The 22,550-nt window shown below is 43.0% G+C and overlaps 1 protein-coding gene and 1 long non-coding RNA gene across 3 annotated transcripts in view; one reads left to right on the plus strand and one right to left on the minus strand.

The window, feature by feature from the left end:
* Positions 1 to 22,550, minus strand: part of LOC146543863 (uncharacterized) — a 27,264-nt gene continuing 4,714 nt past the window's right edge. For both annotated transcript variants that reach the window (XR_014884718.1, XR_014884719.1), the window contains exons 2-3: positions 18,469 to 18,538; positions 1 to 1,698 (exon numbers count right to left, since the gene is read on the minus strand). This is a non-coding gene — a long non-coding RNA (uncharacterized LOC146543863). The remainder of the gene's footprint in view (positions 1,699 to 18,468; positions 18,539 to 22,550) is intronic.
* The window catches only part of DUSP29 (dual specificity phosphatase 29), a 20,902-nt gene continuing 14,894 nt past the window's right edge, over positions 16,543 to 22,550 (plus strand). Inside the window, exon 1 of the mRNA XM_003207951.5 lies at positions 16,543 to 16,859. The gene's annotated coding sequence lies outside the window, so the exon portion shown is untranslated. The remainder of the gene's footprint in view (positions 16,860 to 22,550) is intronic.

Below are 22,550 nucleotides of genomic sequence, written 5' to 3' on the forward strand. Positions count from 1 at the left end.
ATTAAAAGGCAGTGCAGCCAACCTGAGGAGAGACTTTTTACTTGCTTCTAATTGCATTTATACAGCAGGAGGGAAAATGGTTAAACTAGTTTAAAAAAAAAAGAAAAAAAAAAAGGAAAGAAACCATGAGGTTTTCAAGCAGTCTTTAACCTTTCACATGCATCTGGCACAGGACAGGATATAGGGTTTGGTGAGCTGACATGGTGACATGGGCCAGGCTGGGGGCTCCCCTACAAACACAGGGCTTGGGCTGGGACCATCACAGCTCCTCCCAGCTTCCAGCCTGTGGTAAACTTATGGGGTGAGGGATCCCACACTCCTCAGGAGCCAGCAGGAAGGTGCCAACTGAACACTGCACAGCAAGGCACTCCTATCGGCCACAGCATTGCACAGCTGGGAGGGGACATGGCAGGGCAAGGGGCGCGCAAGGGCACTCTGCCAGGTGGGAATGTCCTGCTCCTGGTCATCCCACAGCTCACATTGCATTGCCGCGATTTCCCGCTGTGACAGAAAGCCAGAACCTAGCGTCATCGTGTCAGAGCAAAAATGAGCAATGTCTCTAACAAACCCAAAGTAACAGCTCCACATTTCGATTACTCTTTTACGCCCAATTGGTCATATTTAATCTTGTGAAGAACTCGAAGCAGATATTTGCTTCAGTGCAATTACAGCCACATACAGAACATTGGCAAATGCAAACAATATAGAATTTCCACTTGACGGCAGATTAATTTGGTGTGATGTTTTCCCTTGAGAGGTCTTAAAGGCTTGCAGTTCTGGAAGTAACATGCAGTTCATATTTATAGCACTAGGGATGGTGAATGGAGAGAGACGCATATACTCATTCTGAAGTTTCTTTTGCCTCCATACATAAAAAAAATTAACTGAGCACAGCATACTTCAAATGCATTTCTCTCATAATGCAATATGGAAACATGATTTCCCTGCAGAGTCTACAGAGAAATTCAGGTGGTGTTTCCGCTTCCATAAACACAGTAAGTAAAAAGCAAGCGATGCTAGAGGCTAATTTCCTCTCAGGGAGCAGAGATGGCTCGTCCCTCAGAATGGGTACCATCCTTTGAGACTGGAGTAAGTGGCCAGAAGGGAGGTCACAGCTAATGATGGAAAAATCAGTGAAGTTATGGCTTTCACAGGCCTCCCACTGGCTGCTGCAGACAGAGGTTGGGTTTCAGCGCGCCTGGTGGCTGGCTGCTCCTGGCACCTGGATCTGCTCCGCCAAGCTCTGCCGGGGGACCCTTGGTTACCACAGCCCATGCTGAAGCTGTTTTGTGAGCTGTCTTTTTAGTTGCCTTGCTAACCACTGCCTTCAGCTCTCTGTAACTCTGGCAATGCTGAGCCAAATGGCACAGCATGAAAGTACATGGGGTGTGTGAAGCACAGCAGTCCCAAATCTCTGTGCACTGAGCCCATCAGGACAGGTCATAATTCCCAGTGAGCTGCATGTCTGGAAACATCTGTGGTTGCAGTGTGGAATTTAAAATGAACAGCTCCTCAGAGAGACTGAACCTAAATTTACCTCAGCTGAGGCCTGGTAGCCATTGTGGGGCTGCTTCAGCTAGCTGGAGAGTGCCTCAGATGCCCTGCCATGCACGGCATGCAGCTGGAGGCAGGGCATTGGCAAGGCAGGAGAATCAAGTGAGCATCACTGTCCCAGGTGTGCAGAGAAAGCCTGCTTCTCTGGGAAGGGAAAAAAAAAAAAAAGAACAGGAGGCAAGAGGTTAAAATACTGAACCAAAGACAATAACAGGCTTCCAGCCCCAGGGCAAAGTTTTCCCTTTCTGCAAGAGCCTGGACCACTGACAGCACTGCTCTGAAGCCCAGAGGGTGGTAAGCATGTCCCCATCTTCTAGGAGTTTCTCTGTTCCCAAGCAGATGAGAGCATATGAGCACCCCATCACCTCTCCTCACACACACAGCTCCACCAAGGGCTGCAACAGCACCAAGGGCTGCAGCAGCACCAAGGTGTCAGGCTCAGCAGCCAGTGTCAGCTCAACAACCATCATCAGCTGCACACTGAAGTACATTATCGCCCCTGTGCTCTAGTTAAGCAGAAGTCTCTTAAATTTATAGCTGGAACCAAGACAAAGAAAACACAAACAATATTGGGTGTGGTTATAGATATACCATGTGCTGCAACTTCCAGTTCCAGAGTTGCTGATTCATTGCAAGCACCTAGTCCTAGCTAGCAGCCAGGAGCCTGGAGGGCAACTGCCAGGTTTACTGCCAATGAGCCAGCAGAGAGAAATCCCACTTCCACTCTGCAGGCGTACATCCTCCTCAATGCCAGCTAGAACCACACCTGTTGAGAGCACTACCTAAATATCCCCTGCCCCAAACTGTATCAATAGATACTGCAGGTGGAAGAAGTGATCAGATCAGCAGACTGGACATATGAATGGGCAGAGTGATATTTGTGCCATCATTTCTTCCATGCCTACTCCTGAGCCAGCGCAGAGCAAATGGTGAGGGCTATTTACAAACCTTTCCACTACATGTGTCAATAAGCAACCCCCAGCTCTGCAGTGGGGCTGGTGCCTGCCCACCAGGCAGACTATGAAGAACAATGGTGGTCCTAGCCCCCTGTCATAGATAAGGTACCTGGAGTTTGCCTGAGCTCCAGCAGGTTGTTTGGGAAAAAGCACAGCAGGATTGCTTTCCAGCCTCCAGAATTGGCACGAAAGCATGAGAACAGTTTTCTCAGTTAAGATATCTTGCCTTCTGCAGCTTTTCCTCCCAGACTTTCAGCAATGATAAATACAGAGAGTATTGCTGCGGGCATGTCTGCACTGCATTATTTATCCTTCGGATTTGCACTTAGGGTTTTATTTGTAAAAGGAAAGTGGGACCATAAATCTGCTCTGCAAAGAGCCAGAAGAAGAGAGGATAGAAATTTTCAACAAGTTGTAGGGAAGGAGATGCTGCCAAGGACAGGTTTCTCATGGAAAGAAGTGCCAGCTAGGATATTGTCCAGGTACAGTCAGTGGTGACAGCTCAGAGTGTCAGCCTTTTCCTTGCAGGTGCAAGGAAATTCGTGTTTTGAACGACACCGCTTTGTTCCGTGTGAATCAATGGCTACCATTTCTGCTTTAACTCTGGCACTGCACACTTAGACTAGGCGACTTTCTGCTGCCTGTCCCTGCTGCTGGGATGAGATCTGCCTGGCTCCTAACTGCCCCTCCAGAACTGCAAAGCACCATCAAGCCCACTTGCCAGATGCTATCTTCCTCCTATTTTCCATTTCATGTTTCCTGATCGGCAAGATTGAGCTACATCTTGCTGTGGAGAGGGGCTTCAAAATAGCTCGTGCTTAGCAAATTTACTTCATTGTCTGACATTCAAGGAGTATATGTAACTCTTGAAGCCAAATCAAACAGTAATCTATGTCCTGCAAGGCTTTCAACAGTTAAGCTTTCTTGAGGCTACAATTATTTTGCTTAGAAACTAGACTCTTGATCTGTTGCAGGAGGCTGCAGTTCTAATAAAGTCAAACAATTTGCTCTTTGCGATGTACTATTTGCGGTACAAGCATCACTGAGTTATACCGCTCCCCCTCGCTGCTACCTCCTGGAATCTCATCTGTTTATACACCATGAGCACTTTCAGGAAGCGCTCCTAAAAATACCCAGAGATGTTAGCAGAGGATATGGGTCTGGTTCTCCTCCTCCTGCTTCTGCCTCCAGAGCATCCCTCCGTCACTCTCATGCACAACAATCCTGCCTATTCAAGCTACCTTATTCCTGTGTCACCCTCTTAACAACCCTTTTCCTTGTTTCTTCGCCAGTAGCCATTCTGCATCCTGACACTGAGCACCTTGTTGTGACCATGTGGTGTCCCACCTTGTGTTTTCTCATTTGATCACTACATTAAATTCTCAAATTCTTGGATACACCTGTATGACTGCCCAATTTTCAGACAATGAGAGGCTGCCAAGTCAGGGCAAAAATAGCATCAGAAGAATAACATCTTTTTATTACTGTCTAAAGCAGCATTTGAAAACTGCAAAAACTGCAAAACATGATGCAGTACTCTCCATAAACCAACTTTTAAAACCATTCTCAGAGAATTTACCCTGGAGACGAAGCGTCTCCCAGTGGAAATACCCTTGCAAATAAAAACATTTCCATAGTAGTAGAAAACAGAATGTAGAAAATCTGCATAGCAAAACTCTAAACTATTGAAAAAAAAAAAAAAAAATCAGTTACTAAACTTCAGGTAACATACAAAAGATTTAACCCACATTTCTAAGCAGCTGATCTTTCCACTTCCTAAGATGTGGGCAAAGCCTCCCCTCACACAAATACCACTTGTCAAGGGATGGTTCTTCTACCTGCTGCAATCTGGTGCTATTGGTTGCCAACCATCCTCACGAGCATAGACATCTTCCAGTGCATTCAGTGGACAGAAAGCATGGACTGAGATTCACTGTGTCATCAAGGATCATTGTCCAGGTCATCCACATGTCACCAATAATTTGAAAACATACAGAAAAGAAACATTCAGCAGACAGACTCTACAAACAAAAGATCAATCTGGTTTTGTTGCTTGCTTGGTAGTAGGCAAAATCTACTCTTGTGGTTATGTCCTCTGTCTTCTGAAGAACAGCAGTGTTCTGCAAGACCCTTTTTATGAAAACAAAGCATCTAAGCCATTTAGTTCCTCAATATTGTAATTCACCAGTTCATTTAATGTTAAATATCAACAATGAGCTATTCACAAAAATTTACAACCAAAACGATTCACCAAATCCCTTCAGATTACTTGCTGAGAAGAGAAATCCAAGCCCTGAGAAGCACAAAACTTTAAGAAGTGAAATATTGATATTTTTCCACCAAAACATTTAGGTTGCTTACAAAAATAAATAAATAAATAAATTAGAACTTCACAGAAACCCCACCCATCATTGGAAAACTATCAGCCAGCAAAAAGCCAGCAAGGAATTATTTCTTCAGCTCTGGTGACAACTGGCTGTTACTAGAGTTATTCTGACACATTGTTTTGGAGAACATCTGTTTCCACTCTGACTCCTTTAACTTTCAGATGTGAAAAACAAAAGCTCATTTTCATGCCATGTCTCCCATCTTCAGTTGGCAACAGTTGCGTGATTATGAAGTTATTGTTATGCTGGATGATCTGTTTGTCAGTTTAGATTTTCCTATCATACCTATTTTTAGCTTCTCATTAGTAATACTTGGAGCCTTTCCTATAAATCTTAAACATTTATAGCACATCTCGACAATTCATCAAATGGAGCCAACCTCCAAGGAAAGGAAACTCAAACCACTTCCCCCCTGCTCAACTCAATGAGATTCAGATCCTTGTCTTTTAAACTTCAAACCCAACATTTTCCCATCTGCTCTTTATACACAACAGCCCTTTTGCTCTACACCAATATTTTATTCTCCATTCATAACTTTTTATTTCTCTCCAGAGGTTTCCTGATGCTTTTAGTCTGCTGGACTCATAGAAGTCTTGGATTTTGGAGGTTTCTCCCCCCTCCATTGAAGGGGAAAAATAATCATTCAGCAATGAATGGCCACTTTTCATTACTCATTCACAAGAGAGACACAGCAGGATCCCAGGGCTTGACTCTAAGACATTTTTCTCAGCCATTCTCACAAGACAGAATCAGTATTTTTAATCAGAGGCTATTGGACAATTAAATTTACTTTTTACTCTCTGTTCTATTCATTGAATTGCATTTTCAATCTTCTGTCCTTACAAATAAAATTATCAACAGGCTGCATCATTTTTGTAGCAGTGACATGCCCAGTATGTGTGACCTGGCCACAGGAGGAACATTTCTGAAAGGTTTGGTCTATAATGGGCAATAATAAAATGACTGCAAGAAAAAATAACCTGGCCTGGCCGAGAGGTTTTCAGGAGAACTTCTTCCCTTGTGAGGAAATGTCCTCATTGCCAGGCAGGGCTCCTCTGCCTCTCCTGGAGAAGCTCAGCCTTGCTAGCTCTGCACATTTGAAGGCTATGCAGTACATTTCTCAGATGGAACTGTTAATTGCCTGCATATAATCAGTTGATACCTGACTAGAACACTCAACTGACTGTTAATCAAGCTGACCATCTTTTTCATTTCCTGCACATTTAAACGAATCAAAGGAGACAACATGTAATAAGAAATGAAAACTGCACCAAAGAAAACAGTACTGGCATATGCATTAGTCTAATAGAACAGCTCAAATTTAAAAAATCATCTGATGAGGCAGAATAGCTGCCTGTGGGTTTTAAAGGACTTAGGGAGCGTTTGGCAGAAGGCAGTAGCAGAAAGGCATTACAGTTTTCCAACAAAAGTTGCCTTACATCAGCTGTCACAGCTCGAAAATTCACCTGATGTCTTTTCCTACTGTCATTTTTCATGGGGAAAAATAAAAATAAAGCATTGTAGTTTAGACTCAGTTCTGCTTTCACATGGTTACAACCTGGTTTTAAGACCACTACAACCACAAAGTCTTCAAAGCTCCTAACCCATCCTCCTTCACACCACAGACACACATTGTCAATTTACCTGCATCTCTGCTATCCCAGATCCTTTTGATCAGATGTCGAGTATCAGTGCAATAACAATCCATCTGGCCAGTCATACAAAAGCTTTTCAACAGATGAATACTAATGCATCTTTATCAGTCTAGCCATGCTGATGACAGTCATCCCAGTGCTCAGGAATGCTTGCCTGCCAACAAAGATGCTGGTTTGCTTTAAAAAAAAAAAAAAAAAAAAAGTCTGCTTGGAAAAAATCATGTCAAGCTAAAAATTCGGTATATTCTAGTAGTTCTCCCATCGCACTTTTGCAGTGCTTTTGTTACACTGGCCAAATAGTGCACACTGAAATAGCAACTTTCAGTATGTAGCAGATATTTTGAAAAGATGGCAACTGTGCAGGCACAATGATTCACAGAGATGAGAGTTTACAGCAGCAAACCCAAGCAAGCTAAAGGGAGTACCATCATAACAAGAAAATTTACACTAAAGCAACTCCCCAGGAATTTTTCCCATGGAAAATCAAAATCTTTAAATTTTTTTCTAAGTAAATCTTAAAATTAAAGATTTACGCAAAATGCAAGGTTTAAACCTTATCCAGATTTCCTTTAGCTCCGGACAAGTATAGAAGTGGGATCATAAAGTTTACTATGGCAATAGCCACTTGGTTTCAGAATCACAGCTAGACTCAGGCACACACACAACTCACCCCTTTATCCACCTGAGCAAGACTTGTGCGTCTGCCAACAGCAGATGTTCTGAACTCATCTGTTCTACTCATCCTTCCCCGTCATAGGGCTGTCTTTGTAAAGTGTGAGATCTTTTTATTATTATCATTTATCTTAACATTCATTGTTTTCATTATTTTCTTGACAGGAGCAATAAACTTATATTTCTCCTCTCCTCTGCCAAGGAAAGCTGAGTTTCTGTGGTAGATTTAGCAGTATGCACCACACTGGGACATGAAAAAGCTACAAGAACTAGAGCACTGCCACCTGGTACACCATAGACATGTCTTAGGGCTAAAGCAGCTGCGAGCACACACTGTTTCATTTACTTGGCTGTGTCTTAAAGCGAGCAGTGCCAAACAAAGGTGCACCTATACATATATACTGCAGTATTATCAAGATCCTTGACAGTGGGACATTTATCAAAGCTCTTCACTCACCAGCAGGCCAAGCACTGCTTTGCCAGCTTATGGAGCAGTGCTTTGTGAGCTGTCAGCCACACTGAGGTCACTCACACTGAGGTGATTCCCACCAGGCAAGGGAAATGTGATCAGGCTCTGTGTTATCACATATAAAGTGATGGAACAAACCTGTGTCTCAATTTGAAAGAAATCATTTACTCACAGAGCCATAACCAATTGATTTCTTTATTTCTAACATCTGGAAGGATCAAATAATAATGTAATTAATGCAAGGCTTCGGTCTTTAGACGGAAGATTCAACTGCATTAACCTATATGATGATATGTGAATCATCCAATTTTTAAGCTATCCATCAGCAGCGTGGTACATACACACTCACAGAGGAGACTTACACTGTAAAAGCAGGGAGAACTTTTCCCATTGCCTAAAAGTAAGGACAGTGATGTTGTCTAAAGGAAAACACTTGTCACAATGAAAACAACATTATTTGGTTTTGCAGCTAATAGTATCAATAATCCATGACATCAAGAGCCATAACTCAGGAAGGATTCGCAACCCAGGCCTGACACTGGCAGGGTGTGAGATGAGCCCTGTGAGGCAGCCGGGTACCAGCCTGCAGCTGGCTAGGGTGGTGCTTGGCCTGATGCCACCTCACCAGTCTTCTAGGCTTTCCTCCAAACCTTCCTCTGGTGCTGAGGGATGCTTCAGTCCTGACCACAACCACTGCACTGCTGGGCAACCAAAGAGAGAGGAATGGGGCAGGATGCGGTGGGAACCGTGAGGGACAGATGCCCCAAAGTGGCCCAGAGAGCCTCAGCTCATCATATCTGAAGGCCTGAGCTCCCACTTTGCCTGTTGCTCTTGATCATGGTGATGCTTTGTTGTTTTTCATAAGCATTAATAAGGGCATGAGGTTTTCACTGCCCTGTCATGTCTGCCTGAAGGATTTAGGGTACAAGCTGAAGACTAGCAGTAATTTCTGCCATTGCAGTGTAGCAGGGCTCTGGAGACACTGACTGTATTTATAGCAGTCTGAAAATTGCACCTCTGCTCACCAACTGAACCAGTTCCCTGAGCTGAATGCTGTAGCTAATTGAGAGAAGACTGTCATACAGCAGCAGCTAAATTTACTGCTGGGCCTCCAGATCAGGCTGTGCTGACTGCGTTGTGACAGCAGCTCTAAAGGGAGGTCATGCTCATTTCTAAATTTTCCCTCTAGGAACAAGAGTTCTTCTGCATCTGCACTGCTAGGTTCCTATTTATAGCCTTGAACCCTGTGATGTAACCTTCCTTTTTGTTTCCAAGGAAACAATATTTGATGTATTCTACTTTCAAGATTTTCTTCCTTTTGGTTTCCCCCAATCTCTTCTCTCCCTCCTTTTTTTTAAAGAGATAAGTCAATAGGTAAAGCTGGACTGATCTGTGCTGTGCAGCACAACTCACCTTCTCTCAAACTAGGCTTTTTCACATCACTGAAAAAAAATCAAAAATTCAGAAATATACTTAGCACTCATTTTACGTACTACTTATACATGCTACTTTTCTAACAGTAAATGAGCTACAGTTGCAATACACAACAACTCCTGTCCTAATTCCTGAAAAAATCCAGTTCTGCATCTTGAACACAAGCCCTCTTTTCTGGAAAGATTTCTCAGCCTCTCTCAGCGACCACCCACCCAGCAACCCTGCAGTTCTGCTCCTCCTGCCTTGCCCTGCCATCCCCTGCCACTGCCCTCCTTGTGGCAGGGAGTTTCCTTCACCCCCTGTATGCTCCTCTCTGGCACAGGGCATTTGTCTCAGGGCTGCTGTCACTCTGAGTTCATTTTCATTCACACGAGATCTTTGACGCGAATGTTCTTTTATAACACTTGGTTGTCACTTCACAATCTGTAAATGGTGAGATGTATGGGATTGAGGCCATACTCCATACTGAAATCAGCATCTGCAATGGCTGGAATGAAGCGTGCTGAATGGATTCCTGGAGAAATGCAGGTGCTTTGGAGTCTTAGTGGAGGAGCAGTGGATTATGCTAAACGCCCTCCTAAAAACTCTCATTGCTAGCACGGTAATATGAATGGATTGAAAGGTGCAGGAGAGCCACGCTTGCCTCACAAAAATGAATATTTTAACACTGCATGAAAATTAAGAGTAGCAATGCTCAGTGCATAAATACTGATGATTAATTCTGACTGGGAAACAGATGCACTCATTTGTTACTCTCCTGCCTCAGCTATTTAAAACAATAACTAAGCTGGACTAATGGTCTTCTGCTCTGCGTACAATGAGTTATGGACAGAAACTTTTAACACTCTCCATTCAGAGCATAAACGGACAGGTTAAATCCCAATCTAAACAAGATGAATGGACTGAGAACAATCAGTAACAGTTCCTGTGTTGAGGGGGAGAAAAAGCAATAAAGAGCATGCTGGATATACAGTCAGCAAATTGTACAAATTTTACACTATCAAAAAAAGGTCAGAAATAAGCATGCAAGTTATCTGAAGTCAGCATCTTCCATTTCACGGAATCACAGATTGTGATTTTAGGTCAAAAGGCTTGCAGACTAACACCTATCAGATCCTGTGTCTGTTCCAAAAAAGGTCAGGATCTTTTATTTAAGGTATTTTGTCTTGATCCAGAAGCTCCAAGTCATTCCATGAAATCTCTGACTTAGCAGCAGCAAGGGACACGCAATGGGAAGACTTACTCGACCTACACCTCTGCCAACATCTCTGAATCCCTTTAAAAAAATTCATCTCATTTTTTCTTTCCTTAAAACTCTGAAAAATCAAAGGTTTTTCATGCTCTGCGTTTCCACTGCAAGCTGTTTCAGGAAGTCACTTCTCTCTTCACTAGAAATCTTTACTTTCACCTCAAAAGCATTCATAGTCAGTTTTGTTCCAGAAAGATCACAGCTGTTGTCAAACCTTCCTATCTCTCAGTCCAACCACAGCTTAATCACCAGACAATGTTGCCACCCTCCTAGTGGTTTCAGTCTCTTGAACATCCAAAGCAAAAATCACATTTGACAGCAAGAGAAACAGTAGCAAGCTTCAAATGTTTGTCGCTAGGTTCTGTTCATTTACTTCTGAAGCAAAATATTTCTGGTAGCTAAAACGCAGAGCACATTTCATGGTCTGGCAATGCAGTGCTTTAGAGATTGTGGCTCTGTAAATGAAGAGCTTTATCAAGTTTGTTTGTGTCTCAAAGACACTCCTTGGCACTGGACAGGTCCAATCGGGTCTCAGTAAATCAAATGCTTATTTGATGTCAGTGAAACTAAGATGCAACCGCTGTTTTGCTCAAGGTTGTCAGAAAGCTTTTCGGTAATCACTTTCAGCCAGAATACATGCTCAATTGTTCTCTCCTGCTGCAAGGGGGAAAAATCCAGCAGCTTGCTCTTCCTCAATAATTCCCTCATATTTCATTTCTAATCTCTTAAGCAAATTACAAGTGAAGACCTTTGATGTATGCGCCAGCCAAACTCATTCATTTCTCAGTACTTGCTGGACTAGAGAGGATCTCCCGTTCTTTTGTATGTGGCTGATAATAACAACTTCAAAGCCCCCAGGCATGTGTTAGCTTTCCCTGATTTCCTTTCTAAGTATGTGTTTTGTGGGCCAACACCAGTTAAGACCCATAAACAGCTGCACTTGAATGCCATCTATTAAGGCAGCCCTGCTATCTCTCATAGTGTAACAACTCTGTTTCTACTTCACAGAACTACGCAGTCTGGCTTTTGTATTTTCCCTGAAATAGAGTACCTCATTTCCAACATTTATGGTGCTCTCATCTTAAAAGAGTCTGGAATCTGATCAAACTCGAAGTAAAAAAGCCATTAAAAGGCACTTGCCCTGAGGTGGTATGGAACATTCCCGTGGATTATGAGGCATTGTTTAGTTGTTGTGGGGTTTTACAACACAAAGCGTGCTTGATTACTGGACAGTAGGCTGTAGTTGCATAGTGCCACGGGACCAGATGTTTCAAGTGCCTCAGAACAACTGCACCTGAGCCTGTGGTTGGGCAAACTTCCCCCAGGCTGGCTCAGAAAATATGAAAAGGGGACATATTTCAAACCAGTTCAAGTTACAAGTTGCAGTTATTCTCATTATTTACTCTGTTTAACTCATTATCACAACACTTGGAGGCAAAGAGCACAGAAGACTTAAAGAGAACACTGGATAGTTGCATAACCACCACCAGAGATAATCTACATTGTAAGAAAAGAATTATTTTTGGAGAAGATATAAAACTTCATGCATCGGGCTTCCAGTCAAGCTTTATCCGAGGAGCAGAGAGATTAAACATCTCGTCTAGGGGGCGGAAAATGCATCCTAGAAATGAGGAGCACACATTTAGCATACCTTCCTTTAAAGTGTTCGTTACTGACCAGGGTCAGCAGCACAGACACTAGAACAACAGCAGCAGCATGGCAGTTCTCAAGTTCCTCCATCTGCAATGCCAACAAGTCTGTACCAAGAAGACAGCAAACATCTATCCATTTTCTGGCTCTCAGCTCCATTGTAAGTCTAGACTTGGCACTGAATATACCATGAGATTACTCAGACCTGAAACCTACTCTCAGCATGTCTGGACAAAGCTGTCTCATCAGTTACATACCAAGAATCCACATCTCATTTTTTAAACATGCTACGCTTAGGGAATAGGTTGTACCACATGCACCTGGAATCTCCGCAGCAATATGTGAACAAGGATAGAGAGAAGAGCAAAATCTCCTTACCCTAACAGACACAGAGTAGAAAAAAACAGTGGCATATTTCCAGCCTGTCATCAAATGAATTGAAGTGCAATCCTGTGTGTGATACTCTGGCATGTTAAAAACAAAAATACCTCGAATTTTGGCAATGCCACTTTCTTTGAGCAATTGGAGGTACCTGATTTTTAGACCTCAGGAGCACATCAGGATGCTCTGCACTGCACATAACTTACTCACTGGTTAATACTCTCTCTCCACAGGACTTCTCAAGCAGGTGTTCTTCTCACAGGTCTCTCTCTCAGCACTGAGAAATAAGAGAATAAGTAGTTTGGGGCCCCAGACTCTTTCTGTTCTCAGCGTTCTGCAGTAAGGAGAGATTACAAGAAAGTTCTCATCCCTTATTTTCCCATTACAGGGCTTTGGGATTTATACTCAACTCAAGTGCAAATCACCCAGAACACTTTTTTCTGCTGACAATGAGAGACAAAGCAGAGAAGAGAACAAGGCTCCTGGCAAAGCCCCTACCCCAGGTCCTCCCCACCAATCCAGGGAGTCTAGGTCAGGACCAGGGTCCTTCTCTCCTGGCCCCCGTGAACTTGGCAGTGCCTCCAGCCTCAAATACTGTCTTATAAACAGAGCCATGACTGCTGGGCTATCAGCCCTGCCAGGGACACAGTAAGAAAAACACCAGTCAAAAAATTTTATTTCTACCAGGTCAAATCCAAGTTACCATTCCAATAGCACTGCCTAAGAAACTCATAAACAATATTTCTACTTGCTCTACTACTTGGACAAACAATATCAACTCTTATCTACAAGTACACATTTATCGACTATAGAAAAACAACGTAAATAGTAATGTACCATAAGCCTATCATTTCTGATAGGTCTTTCATTTCATCCCCTTCTCAGAGTTTCAGAAATGCTCCTAATGTGTTGGCTTAAATCACTCAGATGCTGAAATCCTTGCCCTGTATACCAAGTCTTCCCTTCTGATTTGATTTGCAGGATGGTCTCCTGAGTCAACATAATTTTGATTCCCTGCTGACAGAAGCTAGCGAAACTGACATCTAGCTGAAATAAAGCAATGAACACAACAGACAGCACTTATTAAAGACTCAAATATAACTCCGAATACATCATCAGTCAAAAATAAACCACTGATGTTTTCTGGTAATCCTTAACAAGGAGATGAGGAAAAAAGAACAAATTCATTTCAAGCAGTGGTTTATGCACCTTCTTCGTTTTATGGTCCTGTAAGGCCTGTCTCAGCAAAGCCCCAGCCCCTGGCAGGAACCTCTAGCCATACCTCAGCAAAATGAGGGAGTAAACACCGTGCTCAGCCAAACTCTCATGCAGGGAAGGTGTTGGACAACAAGTTTTATGTAGTGCTGCATAAACACCAGTTGACTTCAGCAAGAATCAGGGGCATGCGGCATTTTGTGAGGAGGGCGCGCAGCCATTTAAAACATTTCTCTCTATCTGCAGTAATCAAAACAAGTTATAGCTAGGCTACAGCTATATGTCTAGTTGAAAGACTGCTCATCTGTGCAAGAGAGAACCATCTGGATTTACTTTACAGTTAACTTTAAAACATATATATATGAAGTTTCTTAAGTTTTGCCAAACAACTGGAATCATAATGGTTTCTGCATGCTGTTCACATCTCAGTACAGCTGCAAATGTCCATTAGGACAGTCTCATAATTATATACTTATTCTTCCCATGCAATTGTTAAAAACCTTGTTTTTCCAGCATATTTTGCAGCAAAGAGGAAATCTTCCAGTCCACCAGGTTGGAGTGGGGGAGGGAAGTCTTTTAAAGAAGTACCTCACTCAAAACTTTTACTTTCAACTAATGTTTAAATTTCAAACCTTAGAAAACAGAACGTCAGATTTTTCCAACTGTAGCTCTAGTGTGGTCTGGCCAGAAATCTATCATTTCTCTCCCCTCTCCTTTTCTTTAGCCAGGGTTTGTGGCAGAAATTTAGTTCTCTAAGATTTAAAAAAAAATAATAAATTAAAAAGTAGCTTTTGCGCCCCCTCTCCTTTCCTCTCTCTTGAAGGGACTTCAATTCTCATCCTTCCCACTGCTCGTACCCTGTGCTACAAGAACTGCCACCTATGAAGCTGGTCTGTGGCTTCCTTCCAGACAAGGTAGTGCTCATTCCACTTGGGTGTCCTTTTTGCTACCTAAGTCTTTTATCTAGAATATTAGCTGTGAGGGCTAGGAGTTGCCTTTTGTTATGTATCTGAGCAGTGCCTGGCACTCTTCTTGGTTGGTCCTATGACACTCTCAGAGCACTCATGAAGAATAAAGGGACAAAGAGTTTTGCTCCAGGGCAATGCTCCGACTGGTGCTGATGCAGTTGCTTTGTTCAGCTGGAAGAGTGGGACCAGTGGGTGAGCACAAGTGAGAGCCAAACCCCACCAGCACAGACAGCCCCAGGAAGGGGAGCAAACCAGGCATTCAAAGGGCCATCAGCTTAGCCAAGACTTTCAGAACTGACCAACAACATGGCAAACATCTGCTTCCAAGAACCCAAGGCAACACTTCAACTTCTCAGAGGGCAGGTGCTTACCTCTTTCAAAATAAGAGCCTGCCTGCCACGTTTCCTGAGTGTTTGGGCTCCAAAGCAATCTAACTCGTCAGCTGCTCAAAACATCTCAGCAGCTAGTATTTTTTACCTAACAAAAGCAAAACTAATGGAAACACACACAAATGTTCCCCAAAATAGAACGCTTTTCCAGGAGGTGAATGATCCCTCCCTACACATTCTCAGGACCCTACAGAGAGGGGCACAAGGGCTCGCATTGTTTTGACAGCCAGGCAGACAAACAAATACTTCTGTTTCAGCTTAATATTCCTGGCACTCAAAATGTCAGCCCAAAAAAACAATACCACAAGACACTGCCGTGCCATCGGCCTGACATCAGAAAGACAACCTGGTGGGGCGACAGCCGGAGGGAAGCAGGAGGCCGCTGCCATCCCCACGCAGAGCTCAGATCTGCACCTCACGCGGTCTCTCCTTGCCTGCGCTGCCATATCACTTTACCCATATTCCCCCGTACTGGGTCGCCTACAGGGATAAAAATAAAGCAACCCATGTTAGTTTCTGTTATATAGGGTCTGTATCTCCTCCTCCACCCAAGTTTCTCTGTTATCAGTATAGAATTAATTCGCACAACAACTTCCTAAGGTAACTTAGAAGGCACAGCGGGTTCCTAACATCTAAGCTCTCTCACATTTTAACAGTGACTATCTGAATAATTGGCAGGGAGGAGCTTGGCTGCTCTGTAATACAGAAACTTGGCTGGAGTGCTGCCATTAGCATAAAACAGCAGCGGGTCCAGCGCCCAGAACTTGAACTGAAGCTGTTTGTTATTCCTTCACATCTGTACTGCAGTATTAGGCACAGCCATGACTAAGACTGTGCCTGCTCCTTCTGGAATGGACTTTTAGCTTTTAACAGATGGGGTAACAGAGGTGATTGCATTCTCATTAAAAAACCCCCAAGAAACTGGAGCTAGTGTCCTCTGAAACTTAATGGCACCTACCTTGTGCTTGGGGTACTTTCGGAAAAAAAATGACAAAAATGCATGAGTAACCTAAGCTTTGGTTACAGGGATTGGCATGCACAGCAGCCTTTTCTTTCTTACAAGAGACAAGAGAAGAAGACCCAATGTGTATTCATCAACAGCTAGTTCATTGAGGGCATAAGGCCAAGGCTGGAGGCAAAGCCCCAGAACAGTTCGCCCAGCCACTGCGTAGACGGTCCCAGCAAGGCACATCCCAGCACACCTTCACGCCCCAGGGGACTACCGAAGTGGAGGTGATGTCTCCCTGTGCTGGTGGTAGGAGCACATTGTGCTCACCTTCCACCTGTGTACCCCCCCCTCCTCTTTCTGTAAAGTTCTGCCATATCACCAGAGCTCCACATCGCTTTCTAGGTGAAAAAAAGCATTTCAGAAGTCATATTGATACCAGGAGCAGCAGCTGGAGAAAAACAAGGCAGCAAGTAGGGCAAATGCACAAGCAGGGTATGAAGATCTCTGCACAGCATGGAGGTCACCCCACTGCTGTGCCAGTGCCCAATCACCTATGCACAGCGTAGCAGGAAGCAGAAGTGAAATGCTCCCAGCACATTTGCTGTGGTAAACTTCACATTGGGCTTGACAAAGGGACAAGAAGATAAAAGGATTGTTTCTGTATTATTATAGTCAACCCACAGACATCCCATTATCAGTTTCACTGAGGCTAGGTAACTAAATTGCCAGGTTTAAAGTTTCAGGTGACATCAGGGAATACTTTTACTAGCAGATGCAAAGACCGTCCTTTGGAGTGGGTAGCACTGAAGGTCAGAGTCAGCAAATCCTACTCTAAAAATAGGCTCCAGATTCAAAGTTTGTAAGACTTCTTTTGCCGCCCTGCCACACTCCACAGAGCCCAGCCACCTAGAGCACCTGCCCAAGCTCACAGGTAAGTCTGACCAATACTCATTTTCTGCTGTATTTCTTGAGCCCCTTGGCTTCCTTTTATAGCTTAGTCTGGCAAGTCAGTGAGAGGAGTGAGAACTGGCAACCCTTCCAAGGCAGCTGCCTAGTACTGCAGAGGGAAAAAAGCTATTACAGAAACAAAAAGTTTTAGGAAACCAAATTTACGATTTAAAAAAAAAAACAAAAACAAAGTGTCTCTATTACAGAAATTACTTGATAAACTGGGAAATAGGGTACAGCAACTGTATTTATCTTAGATGAAGAACTGAAATTTTAAAAGATGCAACATGCAGTTTTCCAAGCATTTTGTGACATACATCCCAGAATATTTTTCTTATTCTTTGATAATCGCTCCACCCTCCTGTTGAAGCTAACTTTTCCAATTCAATAAGCATTCTCTCAGATGATGCTGTGTTTTAAGTTTCTTAGGGCACTCCCAAAAATGTTTAACAAAATCTCAGCTTACTCTGTTTTAAATTAACCAGTTCAGGCAACAAAGAATGAGAGCAAAAATGAGTTTTTAAAAAGTCATCAGTGCCTTAGAAATTCATTGAAATAGTTGGTGAGTTTTGAATATTCACAGCAGGGAGGTTTGGGAAATAATTACACAGAGGCTGTGATTCTTCTAGTTCTAAATCGTTTAAAGACAAATGCATTGCAAGAACTGTTTTACACTCTGCTTCAAGCATAAAAATGCAGGGAAAAAATAAAGGAACTGAAGTGAATGACTGCTTTTGGTGAACACTGGGATAGAAACAGGAATATGGGATTATGTAATTCTTCACTTAAATACGCTGCACATGTCCAAGGAATTCCAGTTTGTATGTACAGCACTTAGCTTAATTCTTTTGGGGCTCTTTTTATAAAAAGATATTTTGTAAAGACTTGCTCCCCTTCCAAGGAATATTTGTAAAAAATTAACATTTTTTGGTCTAGTGTTAGAAAAAAACCATCCAAGGAACCTTTGGTGTACAGTACCTCATTCCTCTGAGGTACAAGTGCCAGGTTCACGCAGGAAAGCGCACAGCTCTTTGTGGCTATTGCTGGCATTGCTAGCTATTTGCTAGCAAAATGTCACGGGGGTGGCATAACAGGGAGCACCACTTTTAAATTCGTCTAGTTAAATCATCCAACAAAGCAAGCTTTTATTGCTGCAGCTTGCTAGCTCTCAGCTCAGATGATGCACTTCGATCATGAAATACATAGAAACCAAGGCACTGTTTATATTCCTCCCGAGTGTAAACACTGCACTCCAGACAGCATGCACATTAACTTCTGCGAGAACTTTCCAGTGCATAAAACAGCCCTGTGCTTAGTCATACTCAAAAAGGGTAACTACTTTTTTGTCCTGAGGGGAAGCATGTAGCTTGCATGCTGGCTAGAAGGGAAAGAACAAAAATTTTCTTAAGAATTCAGGAGCTTACTTGATAGACCCTCTCTTGCTCTTTTTTAAGACCTGCAGTTATTAAAGCTCATTTTTGTCTCTCTTTAACTCTGAGGAAGTGCTTATATGGAAAGTGGTTAGTATATGGGATTCAAGCCTTTGCACATCTTTTTGAAAGTGTAAGAGAAGTGGCATTCTCCATCCTTACCTCCTCTCAGGTACTTCCCTCTCATTATGCATGCTGTTTCTTCACGGTCTTATCTGAGGTGGTTATTAAACTGGAAAAATAAAAGTAAATAAAAATGAAAGCATTATTTTTGGAGATCTTGGGAACACACAAAGGAGTGTTGGACTCCTGAAAGATAGCTGTCCCCTGATTTCAGTGTTTTCCGATTTCAGCAAAGCTGAATTCCTCCTGATAAATAAAAACATTCAAATACGTTAGGTTTCCACACAACATCAAAGGAAATGGCAAACGTTCTTCAATAACAAGCACTTCATGCACAAAAAAACATTTCTTAACCATAATTATAGAACTTTTCTTCCTTACTTTATGGTTCATCTTTCAAGCTTAATGCTCATAGCAACAAAAAAATCAGGTGTTCTGAGGATGCTGATGACCTTTCACTCCCAGCTAAGCCAGCTGGAGCTGCAATTGCTTGGTATATTCAGCAAGAAGTACCTTTTAGCTAATGCCTGTCAGATAAGTAGCATCTGAGTGCAAAACTGAAGCCGGTACACTTATGTACACCAAATTAGATTTAATAAAACCAGCATGAAAAAAGCCTCACAAGAAAAGGTTGCCAATGTCATATGGGCTGAGAGAGCTCCCAAGAGCAGGAAACACGGGTGGCAAAGAATGTAAACTATTCTGCCATATAAGTATGGGTTGAAGTAGGCGGCAAGGCAAGGAAGTCCTGTGGCCAATACTGGGCATTCCAGAGCAACTAATAGCATTGCAGCTGTTTATTTTGAAGGAAAGAGCAAAGCAAATCACTATTTGCCTCCATTTTCCTTCCCACTTCTTATTTGTTTAGCCTCTCTCATTGCGTGTTTGTACGGCATGCCACCACCATTGGGCTCTGACCTTACCTGGGATAGACAGCCTCTGGCACACAGGCACAGCTGCGAATTAGCAGCCAGAGTATATTTGCTTGGGGCAACAGCAGCTATGTTATTGTGAACTCCTCCTGGGCCAGGGAGGGGTGCAGGAAAGAACAGCAGAAGGTGCATAGTTTCTTGCAAAGGACAAAGACAAAAGCAGTCCTTTTCTCTGCATCCCTTTGTTTTGTTTTTTTGTTTCTCTTCTATAATTTCTACAGCTTACTTGGATGTTAACACTCAAGCACACATAAATCTTGCCAAACTGTTTGGCATCTTTATATACAATGCTAAGGCTTGTGCAGCACGAAGAGCCAAAAATATTAAGAAATATAGTATTTTGTGATGTACATAATGACTTATGGCTTTCAGTCTCATAGTACTCAGAAACTGCCACATCTGGAAAACCAGCATTAGAAATGCACACACTGTCACTGAAGCACATGCACATCCAAACATGAGCCTCAGTCCCTCCACAGTCTGTGGGATTACCAACCAGTACTGCTTGTGGCTCATGCCTCCAAAACCCTTCTGCAGCTTTGGGGTGGCAGGACACATCCTTCCAGTTGCCCAAATTTGGAACAGGGCCCCTACACTCTGCAACTTCCCAGATTTTTCCTAGAAATATAAATTTAACCTGAGTAGCTTAAGGGACCAAGAAGAAGGGGCAGAAAGGAAACCTTTAATGGCTGTATCTGTTTCAGCTACCAGACTGTGCTCCCTCTGAATTAAACAGCAGACAGACTGGCAGATTTTCTTTCCTCCCTCCTCATTTTGTTAAAAATAAAATAAGCTAAAAAGCACTAAGCAATTCCATTTGGCAGCTGTAGAGTGGATAGTGAGCATAAAGAAGAGATTCCTTTGCTGTGCCTAATAGATGCTGCTTATCCAAATTAGCCACACAATTACTTCTATCAATGCAAAAATAGTTTAACGGTTTTTTCTAGTGCACAGCACTTGAGAACGACTTAAAATGCAGTGTAATTTGCCACAGTGCACGTCCTAAAGTGGCTCGCTAATGAAAAGAGGATTAACTCTCCATTATTCTGAATTACCATTTTGTGAAATCACTAACAATATTTTCACTTATACACATATAGCCCAAGGAGGAGAAATATTTCAAACATCCAAATGATTAACAAATAAAATTCATTAGATAACATACACTTTAGTCTTACTTATGAAGAAAAAGATTGGTGGAAAAAAAAATGCAGATGACTGAATTTTTATCATCCTTGTTCTGATTTTACACTTAAGTCCATGACAGCATAATTGGTGAGCAGCAGTGGTGCAGCATTACGTTCATATCCAGGATTGAGAAGCAGAACCTGCAAAATGAGACAGGCAAATTGCACTGGTTAAGAAAGTGCCCTGGTCCCAGAGAGGCATCTCTAACACACAGCTGGGAAACAGCACTGTGAGGAAGGAGCCAGAGGTCCCTCACACAACAGGGCCATCCTCACCTCAAAGAGCTTTCACACCTGAAAGTATGTCTCCAGCACCAGGTGGGGCCTTCCAGCCCACAGAGAGCACAGCCTGTGGTCGGGACCTGCTCCAGGCAGCCCTGGAGCCCCTCCACACCAGCTGAACACCTGTGGGGACCTAGTGCCCTGCAAAAGACACTCGAGGCTTTGCTGCCAGGGCTTGTGTTGGGCCAGTGGTCACATTTATATCCACCACAGGCCAGAAATCCTAACATTGCCCTTCTTTTTAGTCTAAGAGGACTGGCCCACAGAACAGTCTCCTCTCATCTCTATTTGGTCTACACAGAGCAGTCAATAAGAATGAAGTGCTATAACTGATTCCTGGAGAGATGCAAACCTTTCTGTCCGCCCCAACCAAATGCTTCATGGTAATTCATCCAGAGCTCAAGCAGCACATCAGCCCCTTTTCCCCTCCTATGAAATTCCACTACTTTACACTTAGTCTAGAGTTAGATCTGAAATATTTATTTTATCAGAGGAACTTCAACTGATGCTTGTGCCTTAATTCAATTTAAAAATCCCTGCAGAAGATAACACCGGCAAGGAATAAAGAACATAAAATTCAGGGAGCTTATGGCTTCCCAGGACAGAGATGAGCATTTCTCAGCAGAGCTCTAACTTGCAAAGCATTAACAGGCCTACAGACTGAGTTGGTTTCACATAGACACAAAACAAATGTTTGCAGGTGTAGCTGTGGCATTTTGAGGTCTGCAATCTAAGAGCAGGGCTACTTACAGGGTGTAATGAACACTGGACATAATTACTAATCTCATTTATTTCTCTTTTTCTTATTTTATGGAGTCCTGAATAAATGCTCTTAGTCCCTCAGCATCAAGGCTCTCATGCTAGGATCACTTCTTACTAGACAAACAGTCTCTCTTATCACATTCTAGATAGCAGTCCTTCCACTCTCAGAGACCAGCATTCTGCCAGTCCATCATTACGTCTCTGAGCCTGCATACGGAGTCAACATGATTTGAAGGAAGGAGGGCTTTCCTATGGAAGGCTCCTGGAGGCACAGGAATGGGAGCTCACATTGCTCGAAGGCACACAGACCGAATGCGAGGCAATAAGCTAGGAATTAATCCTCAGAGCCCCTTACGCATCTCAGAGGACTGCTTAGCTAAACATCATCATGTTTTAGGAAGCTCAGCTGAAAGAGAGATCCCCTTGCCAGTGAAAGCAAGCCAGTTTTTGAACTAAGGTGTACATATGCCAGACAAAAACTGACTCCACAATCTTGCCTAGCTCTGGAGTTGAAAAATGGGGATTATTTGGCTTTATCAAGTTCTGCTGAGAAACACAACATGACAGGCACAGAAGAGTCTAAACCAAGGAACAAAACCCTCTGGGAACATGGGATGCCAGTGAAAAATGGTCCTCTTGCTTGCGGAAATGCTCTACAAATAGTAGATTGTGCCTTGTCTGGAAACAGACACGAACAGCACCAGTGACCAACACACAAAAATATGTGGGAGTTGCTACTCTCCCTGTAAATTTTTCTTCAAGATGTCAAAAACTTAGAAACAAATTACTGGAGAATCTCTTGACCTAAAGGCACCCAACACATTGTATGGGGATGCCATCTGCCTTCCTTGTCTCCTGCAGCAGCACTGCGCCTGTACGGACGCTTCCAGGTTAAAAAAGAAAAAGAAAAAAAAAAAAAAAAGTGAGCCTGGAGAGGATGAAGTCCTTGAGCCCACCC

Source organism: Meleagris gallopavo, chromosome 8 (assembly GCF_905368555.1).
Source record: "Meleagris gallopavo chromosome 8, MGAL_WU_HG_1.1, whole genome shotgun sequence".
Classification (NCBI taxonomy): domain Eukaryota; kingdom Metazoa; phylum Chordata; class Aves; order Galliformes; family Phasianidae; genus Meleagris; species Meleagris gallopavo.